Below are 16,355 nucleotides of genomic sequence, written 5' to 3' on the forward strand. Positions count from 1 at the left end.
CCAATTTTTGAATATGAGGCAACAGGAACTCTCAAAGACTTCTGGTGGGAATTTAAAATGCAATAGTCTTAGAAAACAGTTTAGCAGTTTCTTAAAAAGCTAAACATACACAGATCATATGATCCAGCCTTTCTAGTCCTAGATATTCACAAAAGACTTTAAAAAAAAAAAAAAAACTCCATGAAAAGACTTGTAAATAAACATCTGCATAAGCTTTATTTGTAGTAGTCCCAACCAGAGAACAACACAAATGTCTAGCATTAGGTGAATGGATGAATAAACTGTGGTATACACACTCTATGGAATATTGTTCAGGAATGAAAAAGAATGTATTGATACAGCACAACATGGATGTATCTCAAAGAAGTAATGTGGAGTGGAAAAAGGCAGACCAAAGAGAGTACATTTCTATAGAACTCTAGAAAATTTACCTGGGGCTTCCCTGGTTGTTCAGTGGCAAAGAACCCACCCGCCAATGCAGGAGACACAAGTTTGATCTCTGGGTTGGGAAGATACCCTAGAGAAGGAAATGGCAACCCACTCCGGTATTCTTGCCTGGGAAATCCCATGGATAGAAGGCCCTAGGGGGCTACGGTCTCTCATAGAGTCACAAAGGGTCAGACACGACTTAGCAACTGATGCACACACACTTGTAGAAAATTCAACCTAATCTGTAGTGACAGAAAGTTGTTGCCTTGTTTGCTGGGGCTGTCCTAACAAAATACCACAGACTGGGTGGTTTAAACAATATAAATTTATTTTCTCACCATTCTGAGGACTAGAAGTCTGAGGTCAGGTTTCCAGCGAGGTTCATTTCATTCTGAGGAATTTGTCTTTCATTTGCAGAGGCCTGCTTCTTTTTGTGTCCTCACGTGACCTCTCCTCTGCACATGTGGCCTTCCTGTCTCCTTGTGTGTCTGAATTTCTCTTTATTGTAAGAACACCAGTCAGGCCTCCCTGTCCATCACCAACTCCCGGAGATCACTCAGACTCACGTCCATTGAGTCCGTGATGCCATCCAGCCATCTCATCCTCGGTCGTCCCCTTCTCCTCCTGCCCCCAATCCCTCCCAGCATCAGAGTCTTTTCCAGTGAGTCAACTCTTTCATGAAGTGGCCAAAGTACTGGAGCTTCAGCTTTAGCATCATTCCTTCCAAAGAAATCCCAGGGTTGAGCTCCTTCAGAATGGACTGGTTGGATCTCCTTGCAGTCCAAGGGACGCTCAAGAGTCTTCTCCAACACCACAGTTCAAAAGCATCAATTCTTCATTGCTCAGCCCTCTTCACAGTCCAACTCTCACATCCATACATGACCACTGGAAAAACCATAGCCTTGACTTGATGGACCTTAGTCGGCAAAGTAATGTCTTTGCTTTTGAATATGCTATCTAGATTGGTCATAGCTTTTCTTCCAAGGAGTAAGCATCTTTTAATTTCATTGTTAGAAGAGATAAATTAAAAAGAAAGGGCTCTGACATTCAGGGATCCTATGGTATAAACATGACTCCTTGTTACAAGTTCCACGTAGGTGACTTCATTTAAGTTTAGATGAAATACTTCCAGAGATACATGCCTTTCTAGAGCAGCTCAGCCCAATTTGAAGAAATATCAACTTTTAGACTGCCATGAAGGATAGAAAGCAAGAATCAGTGAACAAAGCCTTAGCACAGATGATACAAACAAGGATGAATAACTGCTGAATTTACCACTGATAATTTTGCTGAGTAATATTATGATTGTCCAAGATAGTCTCAATCCAACAGCCACAGTGTTAAGAAATACCACTTTAGTAATGTGATGGGTTTTTATTTGTGGGCTCAGCCTTAACAGCAAAATGGAAAACTACTGGATACTGGCACAAAATATACTGAGGTGACTGGTCAAATTTTTTGGACAAGTTTGGTTCAAAAATTAATAAAAGAGGAGAGGCAGAGAGTGCTCATGCCAGACAACACTTTTACTAATATTTCTCAGATTATTTTATAAAGAGGGCACAGGTTTTGTTTTCCATTATTTTCTTCATTTTAATTCTTTAATTCTAGATTCTTCTCCACATTAGTAGAGACTGTGCTTAGCTGACACTAGATGGTATTGTGGCTCCTTCAATTCAAATGGCTCCTTGAGTGAGAGGCACTTTCTGTCCTTCTATAATTGGTGTGCTGTGTATGTATTTAATGTGAGATCAGTGCCTCCTAGAAAAATAATCGCTCTTTGTTTATAAAATATGGTTTAAGAAAATATAGGACCAATCACTTTTCTAGTTTTAAACATAAACAAAATGGGTTTGTGACATTCACTGCATATTCTCAAATAACTACATTTGTATTTTGTCAATATAATACTATTGAGAATATAAGAAAGAAAGAACCTGGTAGGGCAAAGGAGAAAAGGCAGTATGCTGTCTATTGTTGTTATGTTTAAATGCTACTGATGCAGGTTAATGTGTCTCTGAGACAATACCATGGAAAGCTCTATTATCCATTTCTTTCTTTAAAAAGAAAATTGTAGTGAGGCTTTCAAATTAGAATTTTTTCCTTAAAATGATCAACCATTATTTAAATATAATGCCAATGTTTGAATACATGACTGACCAAATAATTTTATTACTGACCTAGATAATAGTAATAACATTTGCAATAACAATATATCCAGAAGTTAGTAACACCAAACGATAATAGTCTGGATACTTGGTTTACTTATTTGTTCTCTTCATCAAGAAAACTCTTTCTTTTCTGCTTCAAAAAATACCTGCCCATATTGCAAAGTCCCGCTAATGTCACCTTCTCAGTGAACCCATTGGATCTTCCAGTCTGAGTTAATATCTCATGCTCTCATCAGGCAAAATTTGCTTCTTGCAGAACTTAAGAGCAGCCCATTTTGTCAAAATTATCTTGGGAAATATGCATCCCCTCTATAAACATAAGCATTTTGGAGCTAGGGAAATACTTTGCTCCCTGTTTTATTCATTGTCCTCATTTACTTGATCACTCAGTTGTGTCTGACTCTTTGAGACCCCATGGACAATAGCCCTCCAGGCGTCTCTCTCCATGGAATTTTCCAGGTGAGAATACTGGAGCAGGTTGCCATTTCCTAATCCAAGGATCTTCCTGACCAAGAGATCCAACCCATGTCTCTTACATCTCCTGCACTGGCAGGTGGATTCTTTACCCCTAGCACCACCTGGGAAGCCCATTCATTTTCCTTAAGGCAGAATGAAGAGAAAGTCTTTAATAAATGTTCATAAACTGATCCTTTTAACTAAAAAAGAGACACATAAAGACAGAAATCTTGAATCAAATTCATATTTACTATTCTATGACTAGAATTTGAGAGTATAAAAATTATATCCACTCTATATATTTTGGTATTGTTTTATGATAAAGAGTCTGTGGTTTATTAGAGAAGAATAATTTATAACCGAACTTTCAGTATATTTAGATAGTAAGTTCCCAGAGTACAGGACTATTTTGGCTCCATTTAAGAATCTTACATATTTCCATATGATATGTTTTATTCTTGTCTGAGAAAGCTTTTTTGAAAGGCAATTAAATGTAGCCATTTTCCAAGTGTAGCAAAAGCAACATATAGGAGATCCAGTTAAGGAATTAATTAACCTTCGGGTATAAATTAATTCAGTCAGATAAAGTCTAAAAGGGAAAGGGGGAGCAGTTTTGCCATTTTAAAAAATGAAATGAATAATATAGACAATTGGACAATTGCCTTTCTTGATTAGATGTTTCAGAGGAATGGGGATGAGGAGAATGAGACCAATCCCATGGTCAGCTGCTGTGATAATTAACCAGAAGCACTGAAAGGTGAGGAAAACTAGAAGTCTTGGGTGAATATCCCAGAAATGCCTAATATTAGTATAAATGGAACAGGAGTCAGCAAATGTTGCCAGAGAGGACCAAGAGTAAATATTTTTAGATTTGCTGGCCATGTGGTTTCAGTTATGTTATTCAAATATGTCACTATCCTAAAATATACATCAATAGTAAATAAATGGGGTGGCCAAATTTGGCCTTTGGTCTATATTTTGCTATGCCCTGGTTAGTGTATAAGTAAACATTTATAATATTTTTAGCAGGTCTGTATAAAGGAATAGATTTAAACAAGTTGATAGATACTAAGTTTTAGTTAGATATTGACCATATTCAATTTAAGCAATTGTATATTTCATTTATTTAAACTCTTACTAAAACTTCATGAAACTTTTTAAAACTTTCCAGAATAAAATAGTCTCCCCTCATTTTCCCCAGTCATCTCATGCATCCTATTCAACGGTGTGTTTTTTTACTGGTGTCTGTTTCATACAGGTACTTTTCCTTCACTAAAATGTGAACTCCTTTTAATCAAGGATTATGTATTATTCACATTTGTTTCAAAACTTCAAAATATAAAGACCGTATTTTAATATCAAAATGTTCTATGGAATCTCAGATACATGAAATTGTATTTTAGTATCCATTGAAGAATACCTAATAATAAAAAGCTATAAACTTAGAAATAGTTAAAACAAATTATATTTAATTAGTTGTAATATCTAGATATATTTTTAAAAGGCATAAATTATCTAGGAAGCATTATGTATTTAGTTCATAAATAGTGCAATTATGGGTTACATGAAGTTTGCAAAGCTTCAAAATTCAGGAATATACCAGGCCTACCTTTAAGCATTAATTTTAAATAGAGTAAGTTCTTCAGTGATGGTGTTAATGTATTTCTGTAACACAATTTGCTAAAATACATATTTATATTAAGTATGATTTTATGAATACTTAAATATTACTGAGTGAAAGTGTTTGTTAGTTGCTCAGTCATGTCTAACTCTTTGTGACCCCATGGACTGAAGCTCACCAGGCGTCTCTGTCCATGGATTCTCCAGGCAAGAATCCTGGAGTGAGTTGCCATTTCTTCCACAGGGGATCTTCCTGACCCAAGGATGGAACCCAGGTCTTCTGCATTGTAGGCAGATTCTTTATTGTCTGAACCAACAGAGCAGCCCTCTAATCAAAATAAATAGTTTAAAAGGAGGCAATATACAGATTATATTTAACAAATAAGAATAGACAAATTATATTTAATAACTATATTTAAACTAATTATATTTAAATTAAATTTATCCGTCACTGACTTGATGGACATGAATGTGAACAAGCTCCAGGAGTTGGTGTTGGACAGGGAAGCCTGGTATGCTGTGGTCCATGGGGTCTCAAAGAGTCGGACATGACTGAGCGACTGAACCGAACAGAATATACAGACATAAATGTGCTTTCATAGTAATGAAAAATTGGAAATATTAGAAATATCTAGCTAAAGCCACTATAAGTGGGTATAGAGTGTTAAAGTAGGAGCCAAGGATATGGGCAAAAACTTGATTTAAAAAAAAGGTATTAAAATGTCACAGATTGTGGCTGAGAAGCCAAGAAGAATGTGGACGGAATTCAGAATTCAATCCATCAGCAAAGAAATGAGATGAATTCAGTGTGGATGGAACTGTAAATAAAGTCCAAGTAAACTATGTACCTAATTTGGACTATGAGGAATTGGATACTTGGGCTTTCCTGAGATGTAGAAGGTGTAAAATCAACTCAGTATGTCTACCTGAGGGCTGGGTAGGGACTGAAAACTGTTGCTTAGAGGTTAAAATAATTTTAGACCACCCAAGAGAGTAATTGTGTTAAGCGTATGAAAGAAAGTAATGTTAGTCACTCAGTCATGTCCAACTCTTTGCAACCCTATGGACTGTAGCCCACCAGGCTTCTCTGTGGAATTCTCCAGGCAAGAATACTAGAGTGAGTAGCCATTCCTTTCTCCAGGGGATCTTCCTGACCTAGGTATCGGACTCAGGTCTCTCTCATTGCAGGCATATTCTTTACCATCTGAGACATCAGGGAAGCCCTTTTAAGTGTATAAGGGGTAAAGATTTGAGTATAGAGCTGGAAAGATAAATAAAGTAAATATGCAGTTCCGTTCAGTCACTCAGTCATGTCCGACTCTTTGCAACCCCATGGACTGCCACACACCAGGCTTCCCTGTCTATTACCAACTTCTGAAGCTTACTCAAACTCATGTCTGTTGAGTCAGTGATGCCATCCAACCATTTTATCCTCTGTCGTCCCCTTCTCCTCCCACCTTCAATCTTTCCCAGCATTAGGGTCTTTTTCAATGAGTCAGTTCTTCACACCAGGTGGCCAAAGTATTAGAATATCAGCTTTAGCATCAGCCCTTCCAATGAATTTTCAGGACTGATATCTTTTAGGATTGACTGTTTGGATCTCCTTGCAGTCCAAGAGAATTTCAAGAGTCTTCTCCAACACCACAGTTCAAAAGCATCAATTCTTCGGTGCTCAGCTTTCTTTATAGTCCAATTCTCACATTCATATATCTTACAAAAGTAAATATTAAATTTGTGTAAATTTGGGATAATCTGCCTTTAAAATTAGAATTCTGCTGTTTAGAGAATTCAGCATTTTAACCTTGGAGTTTCAGTTTGCAGGTCATCATTGATATTAAACTTGTGATGCTGTTAGAAAATATTAACAAAGCCTGATTAAATATATAAATTATCTGAATGTTTTAAATCAATTGATTAACTATATGTTTAATTTATTAGATTTATCCTATTAAAAGGTCACAAATATTTTGCTTTTTTGGGTAATGTATTGGCAGGCACTCAAAGAGAAAATATATTAAATCTATAATTAAAATAATTTAAAGGAAGAAAAATTAAGGAAATTTGCCAAATTTTATGAATGGAGCTAAACATTTAAGGAAATTTGGTCTTTGTAACTTGAGACGATTAACATTGTTTAAAGAATAAGTTAAATGCTCTTTCTATACAGAAATTGCTAAATTTTCAAAGTAGACAAGATTTGTAGATTGAAGTCTTAAGAAAAATGAAGTTTAGAAAGTTTTTGAAATAAGACATACAGATAGCCAATAAACATGTGAAAAGATCATCAACGTAACTCATAAATAGAGAAATTCAAATCAAAACTACAATGAGGTATTACTTCACACCAGCCAGAATGGCCATCATCAAAATATCTACAAACAATAAAATGCAGGAGAGGATTTAGAGAAAAGGGTACCTTCTTGCACTGTTGGTGTGCATATAAATTGATATAGCCACTATGGAGAACAGTATGGAGATTCCCTAAAATATTAGGGAAAAAACTACCATATGACACAGCAATCCCCCTAGTTGGCATATGCCCTGAGAAAACCATAATCAAAAAGACACATTACATTTACCCCAATGTTCACTGTAGCACTATTTACAATAGCCAAGACATGGAAGCAAGTTAGATGCCCATCGGTAGATGAATGGATAAAGAAGCTGTAATATATGTATATGGTGGAATATACCTATATCCTACATATAATTGTGACTGATTTGTGTTGTTGTATGGCAGAAAGCAATGCAACATTGTAAAACAACTATCCTCCAATTAAAAGTAAAACAGAAATGTTTCAGTTTGCAACTTAAAAAAAAAAAAAATCATTGTTAATTTTAAAATGAAGTTGGTCTATAGAGACTCCTCTCAACAAAATCTCTTTGGTTGCCAAGGGCTGGGATGAGAGAAATGAGGTGATGTTGGTCAAAGGATACAAATTTTCAGTTAAAAAGTAAATAAGTTCTGGGGGTCAAATCATCAGTCAGTCAGTTCAGTCACTCAGTCGTGTCCAACTCTTTGAGATCCCACAGACTGCAGCAAACCAGGCTTCCCTGTCCATCACCAACTCCTGGAACTTGCTCAAACTCATGTCCATCAAGTTGGTGATGCCTTCCAACCATCTCATCCTCTGTTGTCCCCTTCTCCTCCTGTCTTCAATCTTTCCCAGAATCAGGGTCTTTTCCAATGAGTCAGTTCTTCTCATCAGGTGGCCAAAGTATTGGAGTTTCAGCTTTTCAGCAACAGTCCTTCCAATGAATTATCAGGACTGATCTCCGTTAGGATGGACTGGCTGGATCGCCTTGCAGTCCAAGGGACTGTCAAGAATCTTATCCAACACCACAGTTCAAAAACATCAATTCTTGAGTTTCAAAACACAGATATGAATAATTGTTAATCAGAAGAGGGAGGGGTTGCAAAGATAAGGAAGAAGCAGTCAAAAAACCACCTGAGGCCAGTTTCTAGGAACCAGAGACAGTCATCAAGATTAGGAGACCATCTGAAGCCAGATTCTGCACACACCCTAATCTCATCAGCAACCCCAACCTTCAATTCAGTTCAGTCATTCAGTCATGTCCAACTCTTTGCAACCCCATGAACCACAGCACACCAGGCCTCCCTGTCCATCACCAACTCCCGGAGTCCACCCAAACCCATGTCCATTGAGTCAGTGATGCCATCCAACTATCTCATCCTCTGTTATCTCCTTCTCCTCCTGCCCTCAATCTTTCCCAGCATCAGGGTCTTTTCAAATGACTCAGCTCTTCGCATCAGGTGGCCAAAGTATTGGTGTTTCAGCTTCAACATCAGTCATTCCAATGTACACCCAGGACTGATCTCCTTTAGGATGGACTGGTTGGATGGTCCATCTAGCCAAGGCTGTGGTTTTTCCAGTGGTCATGTATAGATGTGAGAGTTGGACTATAAAGAAAGATGAGCACTGAAGAATTGATGCTTTTGAACTGTGGTATTAGAGAAGACTCTTGAGAGTCCCTTGGACGGCAAGGAGATCCAACCATGGACTACTGCTATAAAACCCCTCACCAAATCCTCCTGGATTAGGACACATAGCTTTTGAGGGCAGGAGCCCACTGTGTCATCCTTTGCCTGGCAAAGCAATAGAGCTATTCTTTTCTACTTCACCTAAAACTCTGTCTCCAAGATTCAATTTGGCACTAGTGTACAGAGACCAAGTTTTTAGCATCAGTAGTTGTTTGAGGGGAGAAGGCAATGACACCCAACTCCAGTACTCTTGCCTGGAAAATCCCATGGATGGAGGAGCCTGCTAGGCTGCAGCCCATGGGGTCGCTAAGAGTTGGACACGACTGAGCTACTTCACTTTGACTTTTCACTTTCATGCATTGGAGAAGGAAATAGCAACCCACTCCAGTGTTCTTGCCTGGAGAATCCCAGGGACAGGGGAGCCTGGTGGGCTGCCGTCTATGGGGTTGCACAGAGTCGGACACGACTGAAGCGACTTAGCAGCAGCAGCAGCAGCTGTTTGAGAGATGTCAAAGTGAAAAGAGATATGAGTTCTGTCTTCATTAAACTTATAATCTAGTGGAGCGAGATAGACATGCATGCATTTAATAATATAGGACAGAACACCTTTAATTTTGCAATGAGTAAGCAGTGGTCTAGAAAAAACATCACAGGGTGATGGATTCCATCTTTAGAGAATGAGTCACTTTTTGGAAAAAGGTGTCTTGGAGCTCAGCTGTTTGAAATTGTTTTGAGTTTTACTTGGCAGAGAAAGTCAGAATGTTTTAGCTACAATTTTTCATCTGGAAAATATAGATAGCAGTATTTTTTTTCCAAAGCAAACAAGCTAGTGGTTCACAGGATTACTCAAAGTCAGCTTCTAATTAAATTACTAAACCACCTTGGTAATAGAAAGGGGGAAATTAACCTATCGGTGAAGCCAGAGATGTAAGTATTGTTCTGCTGTATCACACAAGGAGAGTTTAATGATGATCTTATGTCAAACTATCAACTCAAGCATAGTGTCTATTTTCCTAAAATAATAAATTATTTGTGTTGTTTCGTCACTAAGTTGTGTCCGACTCTCTCTGACTGCATGGGCTGTAGCCTGCAAGTTTCCTCTCTCCGTGTGATTTCCAGGCAAGAATACAGGACTGGTTTGCCATTTCCTACTCCAGGGGATCTTCCCAACACAGGACTGAATCTGGGTCTCTCACATTGCAGGCAGATTCTGTAGAATCTGAACCAGCTGAGTAAATACTGTCACAATTGATTTAAATTGTAGACACTCAGCTAATACCAGAGAAAGTCTTGGTAAAGTGAGGAACCCTCCTCCCACACACACACTGGAACCGGGGACAAAAGCCTTTCTTGTGGTTTCATCTAGGGACCTTGCCTGCTCTGTAACCATTTGGCCTGTTCTAGTAGATAAGAGAGGTTGCCTCATATTTCAGATCAGAGAAATTGATCAACACTCCAGATCTGATTCTCATGAAGGGTCTCTTGAGGCTAGGGTCTACCATGACCACTGAGAAATCCCAGGATGTTTCATTTCTCCGCACAGAATTAAACCAAGAATTTTTTTCTTTAAGAGAATTAATACATATAAATATGATTGTTCATGTATAATTTTATAATTAGCACAATGTGGGAGCTTATAAATGAAAGATTTTACCTATATAAAACAGATTCATCAGAGTAGTTTTAAACCTTAAAGGACAATACTGGATTATTAACTATACAAATAAACCCTACAAAAATTCCAAAGGATAAAAGAAATCTATAATTTTAGTAGTTTGAGTGTTGCTAACATCAGTATGCCAGCAAATTTGGAAAACTCAGAAGTGGCCACAGGACTGGAAAAGGTCAGTTTACATTCCAATCCCAAAGAAAGGCAATGCCAAAGAATGCTCAAACTACCGCACAGTTGCACTCATCTCACATGCTAGTAAAGTAATGCTCAAAATTCTCCAAGCCTGGCTTCAGCAATATGTGAACCGTGAACTCCCTGATGTTCAAGCTGGTTTTAGACAAGGCAGAGGAACCAGAGATCAAATTGCCAACATCTGCTGGATCATGGAAAAAGCAAGAGAGTTCCAGAAAAACATCTATTTCTGCTTTATTGACTATGTCAAAGCCTTTGACTGTGTGGATAACATAAACTGTGGAAAATTCTGAAAGAGATGGGAATACCAGACCACCTATCCTGCCTCTTGAGAAATCTGTATGCAGGTCAGGAAGCAACAGTTAGAACTGGACATGGAACAACAGACCAGTTCCAAATAGGAAAAGGAGTATGTCAAGGCTGTATATTGTCACCCTGCTTATTTAACTTATATGCAGAGTGCATCATGAGAAATGCTGGACTGGAAGGAACACAAGCTGGAATCAAGATTGCCGGGAGAAATATCAATAAGCTCACATATGCAGATGACACCACCCTTATGGCAGAAAGTGAAGAGGAACTAAAAAGACTCTTGATGAAAGTGAAAGAGCAGAGCGAAAAAGTTGGCTTAAAGGTCCACATTCAGAAAACGAAGATCATGGCATCTGGTCCCATCACTTCATGGGAAATAGATGGGGAAACAGTAGAAACAGTGTCAGACTTAATTTCTTTGGGCTCCAAAATCACTGCAGATGGTGACTGCAGCCATGGAATTAAAAGACGCTTACTCCTTGGAATAAAAGTTATGACCAACCTAGATAGTATATTCAAAAGCAGAGACATTACTTTGCCGACTAAGTTCCGTCTAGTCAAGGCTATGGTTTGTCCTGTGGTCATGTATGGATGTGAGAGTTGGACTGTGAAGAAGGCTGAGTGCTGAAGAATTGATGCTTTTGAACTGTGGTGTTGGAGAAGACTCTTGAGAGTCCCTTGGACTGCAAGGAGATCCAACCAGTCCATTCTGAAGGAGCTCAACCCTGGGATTTCTTTGGAAGGAATGATGCTAAACTGGAAGCTCCAGTACTTTGGCCACCTCATGTAAAGAGTTGACTCACTGGAAAAGACTCTGATGCTGGGAGCGATTGGGGGCAGGAGGAGAAGGGGACGACCGAGGATGAGATGGCTGGATGGCATCACTGACTCGATGGATGTTAGTCTGAGTGAACTCTGGGAGATGGTGATGGACAGGGAGGCCTGGCGTGCTGCGATTCAAGGGGTCACAAAGAGTCGGACATGACTGAGTGACTGAACTGAACTGAACATCAATATTAAAGAAAAATAATTGGTATCATGAAAACAGTCATCTTCCAAACCCATCATTAAATGTTCTACCTTGTGCTTTAGGGACTCTGCAAATCACATTTCTCCTTTGCTGGCTAGTCTCCTCTTGGGTTCTTCCCACAGAGGGCACTAGAAAGAGAACAAAAGGCTATAGGGGGAAGAATGGACTTGCACCCACTTACCTGTTGTTACCGTCAGCATCACCCCAGCAGTGTTCCTTTATCCCAGGAGCTGCCAATCAGCTCCTATAGCAGCAGATGGCTCCAATTTCCAGTATTCTTTTAGAGTCCCCCAGAGAACCTCATGATACTCTTTCAAATATATGATTACTAGCCAGATTGCATCCAGCCTTTCAGGTCTGAGAGCCAAGTTCTGACCTTCTGAGGCAAGATTCAGGCTCCTTAGGAGTCTGGGCCCTAGCTTTGTTCTTTCAGCCTAAGGAGTGGTTAATTTTTCTTGCTATTACCTCTGTAACCCATTTTTCCTAGCTGAATATCCAGTATATGTTTAAGCAGCTTCCTATGTTAATTTTTTTCTGTAAAATAACTGGTATAGTTTCACTTTTCTGCTGTAACAATGACCCATAGAGAGTTAAAAATAGGAGGGACCACCTAGAGGAATAATGTGAACTTCAAAGTCAGCAAGATGAAGATTCAAGACTTGTAACCAAGACAGATCCATAATAGAATCAAGATTTTATTTCTTAACCCTGAGCCTAGAAACATATGGATTTTAGTGTTAAGTAACCCAGTATCTGATGATGACTAGGATCAAATGGGTTAAATAATTTAGGACTCCTCTACTTGATGTGAAATATTTGGGCAAGAAGATTTATTCATATTTAGCTCCAAAATTCCATTACACTTATTGAAAAATTTTTAAGGCTATGCTAAAATATAGTCACATGTGAAAACATTTCTAATCAAAAGAGGTTTAACTTCAGGAGCAGCAACATTGACTCTAGACACACACACACACACACACACACACACACAGACTTTATGAGACTGAAAAGTGCCCCCAGGAGTTAACAGATCTGGAACAATTAGAGTTAACCATATTCTTCACTCATCATAAGACAATTTATATGAAGCTCTTTTCTCTTCCCAACTCGAATTCCAAGTGAAAAATGAAAGTACATCATACATACTTCACACATATGTAATGCAGTTATAATGAAATCTTTGTTTTTTGAAATTTTTACTTCTTATAAAAGACTTTTCTCATATATTTTCCTTAAAATATATTAAAATTAAGATAAAGGAGGTTCCTTCCCATCTTTATTTAATCCGTTTGGGAATTCGTGTTTTTATATGTTACAGTGTGTTTTTGGTGAATTGTCTTGCTCAATTATTGTATTCTCTAAGTGCTGATTCAGGCCAATTTTATATACAACTTGTCTTTGATAAGAGGTAACAGCAGGTAAAATAAATATACAGAAGTACCAAAACAACCTTCAACAATAAGTTATATACAATGTTGTACACTGCATTCTGACAGCAGATTAATTTTTCTCTTTCCGTGATCTTTATTTCCAAGGTGTCCCTTTTTAATGAATATTTCCAGACTAATAAATAGCATGATAAGTTGAAGTCAGCAGTTGCTGAGGGCTTTCATTTCGTCCATGCCTCAACATGCCCTGCATCAGTTTTCTATAAAAGTGAAGAATCTAAAGCATGTTCAAGTCTTGCCTAACATAAAAGGAGTCTCTCCATTCTGCTTAAAGATTCTGTCTTTCACCTTTCCATTGGCAGATAGCCTAGTTCTTCTTGAAAGAAGCATTCATGCTCTTGCCTGGGATTTTGAAGTTTCTCATGATTTTGTTGTTGTTGTTGAATATTGGACGCATACATAATGTGGCTATGCTGTAAATCAGACTCTCCAAGCCTCAGGTTTTTGTGTAGTTGACATTTGTTGTTGTTATTAATAATGCTGTTTGTTTATTGACTTTCCTGAACCAATTCCATTAAGTCTGTATTCTTGCTAAGTGTGGCCAATGAAATCCCCACTTGGTTGGGTTAGTAATCAACTAACGACAGGACAGAGATTTCCTTAAATGCCTTGTTTCTGTTGGCCACTCACCCTTGCTAAGGGTCTATGTGTGTATCTTGGGAAAAACCTTTAATACTCTGGCAGGCAGTTCATTTCTCTGCCTCACCTTCATTTCCACTTCTACTAACAGAGAATTCATTCCTGTTTTCCAGAACCTTTTCTAATAATTGTCTTTAATTCCACCTTTTCTCATTTTACTTGAAACAAAATATTCATACAATTGAGATTATTTAACAGATTTCACTGTTGCTGTGAATAAACATGAGCTCAATTTGGAGAGTGTTCAGATGAAACTGATCTTTGGGGGGAAACAGGAATGACTTACTAGGAAAAATATCCATGTAGCAGAAGTATGCATTTTTAAGATTTTTTTTTTTTTTTGCTACTGTAATAGGATTGGGTAAATGGCATTATTGATCTTGTCTGTTTCTTACATTTGTCAGAGAACTCTGGGAACTAAACAAACACTTGTTGACTGATGACTTGGAAGTTCTTACACTGTCTCAGGGGAGCCAAACAACCATTGTACATCATCTTTATTCATAGGACTATGCAGTGTCTTTTTGTGTGTTCTGTTTATAAATCGATTTTGGAGGCAAATATATTAGTACATACACACATATTTAGCTATAATTTCTCATATTTATATGTATGGGGATCAATTGTAATATGTATTTCTGTTTGTATATATGTAATATTGTGAGTGAGATGGAAAAGAGAGAAAGGGGATGTCATGATTTATTCTTCATGACATTATATGTGAATCTGCTTTTAAAAAACAATGTTGCCTATACAGTTCTTATCAGTATTGAGTATCTGAAGAAGCAGACACTCTTTTAAATGCAGTGGGAATTGTTCATTCATTCTAGGTTATTAATTCCTTCAATATAAAAGTATTTGGGGTGAATCACCTATAGATAATCTGTAAATCTTCACAAGACAAGCCCAATAACAGGACAGCGTTCAGTTCAGTTCAGTTCAGTTCACTTCAGTCACTCAGTCTTGTCCGACTCTTTGCAACCCCATGAATCGCAGCACACCAGGCCTCCCTGTTCATCACCAGCTCCCAGAGTTCACTCAAACTCACGTCCATCGAGTCAGTGATGCCATCCAGCCATCTCATCTTCTGTCGTCCCCTTCTCCTCCTGCCCCCAATCCCTCCCAGCATCAGAGTCTTTTCCAATGAGTCAACTCTTCGCATGAGGTGGCCAAAGTACTGGAGTTTCAGCTTTAGCATCATTCCTTCCAAAGAACACCCAGGGCTGATCTCCTTTAGAATGGACTGGTTGGACCTCCTTGCAGTCCAAGGACTCTCGAGTCTTCTTCAACACCACAGTTCAAAAGCATCAATTCTTTGGCTCTCAGACTTCCTTATACTCCAACTCTCATATCCATACATGACCACTGGAAAAACCATAGCTTTGACTAGAAGGACCTTTGACAATAAGCCAACATAAATACTGTTACTACCCAACTAAATTGAAACCCATAGCTGCACCTACTGTTAGATACATTTGCATGTTTTGTCCACTCTTGTTTAATTTGCTACCACACAGACTACAGCCTACCAGGCTCCTTCACCCGTGGAATTCTCCAGATAAGAGTACTAGAGTGAGGCTGGAGTCTGTTTCCAACCAAGAAGAAATGGAAGCAGACAGGCTTCTATGTCCAGCAGCCCCACAGGATCCTGCCACTCAGCCTAGGGCTTCAAGTCTATAGGCTTTTTGCAAAATCACAAATGTTAGGGATTTCCCTGGTGGTGCAATGATTAAGACTATGTGCTTCTACTGAAGGGGGCATGCTTTCCACCCTTGATCAGGGAACTAAGATCCTGCATGCCACATGGGGGTGGTCAAAAAATATAAATACAGCATGACTTTTTTTTTTTTTTTCAGATTTTTATTTTATTTTATTTTTTATTTTACTTTACAATTCTGTATTGGTTTTGCCATACATTGATATGAATCCACAAGTTTTGAAGTTTCATGTTAATTCCTTTTCCTTTTGCATTCATTCTGTGATAATCCCATACCTACCATCCCTTCTCCAGTCCAAAACATTACAACATCACACTCAAGCAAATCTGTTTACTACTTGGAAGTATGTAGAAGGGAAAAGGAGAAAATCTTATCCATGCGTTGCCACACTTTCCCTCTGTAAATGGTGCAGTGACGAGATTGATACATGGGCACTGTGCACTGCTCTCAGAAATAATGCCTTGTTTATGTTTCTCACAAGACTATTCTCTTCTATCTTTTCTATTTTGAAAAAAAATGAATTGGTGATTTACGTTTTCAGTTCAGTTCAGTCACTCAGTCGAGTCCAACTCTTTGCAACCCTATGGACTGCAGCACACCACGCTTCCCTGTCCATCACCAACTCCTGGCGCTTGCTCAAACTCATGTCTATCAGTGAGTGA

The sequence above is a fragment of the Oryx dammah genome, unplaced genomic scaffold (assembly GCF_014754425.2).
Source record: "Oryx dammah isolate SB20612 unplaced genomic scaffold, SCBI_Odam_1.1 HiC_scaffold_1, whole genome shotgun sequence".
Taxonomy (NCBI): Eukaryota; Metazoa; Chordata; class Mammalia; order Artiodactyla; family Bovidae; genus Oryx; species Oryx dammah.